Source organism: Cynocephalus volans, chromosome 1 (assembly GCF_027409185.1).
Source record: "Cynocephalus volans isolate mCynVol1 chromosome 1, mCynVol1.pri, whole genome shotgun sequence".
Lineage (NCBI taxonomy): Eukaryota > Metazoa > Chordata > Mammalia > Dermoptera > Cynocephalidae > Cynocephalus > Cynocephalus volans.
This window is the reverse complement of record NC_084460.1, coordinates 195,998,507-196,000,622: the sequence shown is the minus strand read 5'-3', so window position 1 is coordinate 196,000,622 and position 2,116 is coordinate 195,998,507.

The following is a 2,116-nucleotide window of genomic DNA, read 5'->3' as shown; positions in this document are numbered from 1 at the left end:
GATGCCATTTATTTCCTTCTCTTCTCTGATTGCTCTGGCTAGTACTTCCAACACTATGTTGAATAGGAGTGGTGAGAGTGGGCATCCTTGTCTAGTTGCTGTTCTTAAAGGAAAAGCTTTTAGCTTTTCCCCATTCAGGATGATATTGGCAGTGGGTTTGTCATATATGGCTTTAATTATGTTGAGATACTTTCCCTCTATACCTAACTTATAGAGGGTCTTTGTCATGAATGAGTGCTGAACTTTATCAAATGCTTTTTCAGCATCTATAGAGATGATCATATGGTCCTTGTGTTTGAGTTTATTAATATGGCGTATCACATTTATTGATTTGCGTATGTTGAACCAACCTTGCATCCCTGGGATGAATCCCACTTGATCGTGATGAATAATTTTTCGTATGTGTTGCTGTATTCTGTTTGCTAGTATTTTAGTGAGGATTTTTGCATCTATATTCATCAAGGATATAGGCCTGTAGTTTTCTTTTTTGGTTATATCTTTACCTGGTTTTGGTATCAGGATGATGTTTGCTTCATAGAATGAGTTTGGGAGATTTGCGTCCGTTTCAATCTTTTGGAATAGTTTGTAAAGAATCGGTGTCAATTCCTCTTTGAATGTTTGGTAAAATTCTGCTGTGAATCCATCTGGTCCTGGGCTTTTCTTTGTTTGGAGCCTTCTGATAACAGCTTCAATCTCCTTTATTGTTATTGGTCTGTTCAAATTTTCTACGTCTTCATGGTTCAGTTTTGGGAGCTTGTGTGTGTCCAGAAATTTATCCATTTCCTCCAGATTTTCAAATTTGTTGGCGTATAGTTGTTTATAGTCGTCTCGAATGATTCCTTGTATTTCAGATGAATCAGTTGTAATATCGCCTTTTTCATTTCTAATTTTTGTTATTTGAGTCTTCTCTCTTCTTTTTTTTGTTAGCCATGCTAATGGTTTGTCAATTTTATTTATCTTTTCAAAAAACCAACTTTTTGATTCGTTGATCTTTTGAATTGTTTTTTGGTTTTCAATTTCATTCAGTTCTGCTCTGATCTTAATGATTTCTTTCCGTCTGCTAACTTTAGGATTGGATTGTTCTTGTTTTTCTAGTTCTTTAAGGTGAAGTGTTAGGTTGTTCACTTGCCATCTTTCCATTCTTCTGAAGTGAGCATTTAATGCAATAAATTTTCCCCTCAATACTGCTTTTGCAGTATCCCACAGGTTTTGGTATGATGTATCATTGTTTTCATTAGTTTCAATAAACTTTTTGATTTCCTGCTTGATTTCTTCTTGGACCCATATGTCATTAAGTAGAATGCTGTTTAATTTCCATGTGTTTGTATAGTTTCCAGAGTTTTGTTTGTTATTAATTTCTAGTTTTAATCCATTGTGGTCTGAGAAGATACATGGGATAATTCCAATTTTTTTGAATTTATTGAGACTTGATTTGTGACCTAATATGTGATCTATCCTGGAGAATGATCCATGTGCTGCTGAGAAGAATGAATATTCTGAGGTTGTTGGGTGGAATGTTCTGTAGATATCTGCCAATTCCAATTGGTCTAGAGTCTTGTTTAGATCTTGTGTTTCTCTACTGATTCTTTGCCTAGATGATCTGTCTAATATTGACAGTGGAGTGTTCAGGTCCCCTGCTATTATGGTATTAGTGTCTATTTCCTTCTTTAGGTCTAATAGAGTTTGTTTTATAAATCTGGCTGCTCCAACATTGGGTGCGTACATATTTATGATTGTTATGTCTTCTTGATGGATCAGTCCTTTTATCATTAAGTAGTGTCCCTCATTGTCTCTTTTTATGGTTTTTAGTTTAAAGTCTATTTTGTCAGATATAAGAATAGCCACTCCAGCTCGTTTTTCTTTTCTGTTTGCATGGTAAATCTTTTTCCATCCTTTCACTCTTAGTCTGTGTGAATCTTTATGGGTGAGGTGGGTCTCTTGTAGGCAGCATATAGTTGGGTCCTGCTTTTTGATCCAGTCAGCCAGTCTGTGTCTTTTAATTGGGGAATTTAAGCCTTTAACATTAAGAGTTGTTATTGAAAGGTGTTGATTTATTCCTAGCATTTTATTGGTTGTTTGGTTGTCTTAGGTGTCTTTTGTTCCTTGCTTTCTGATT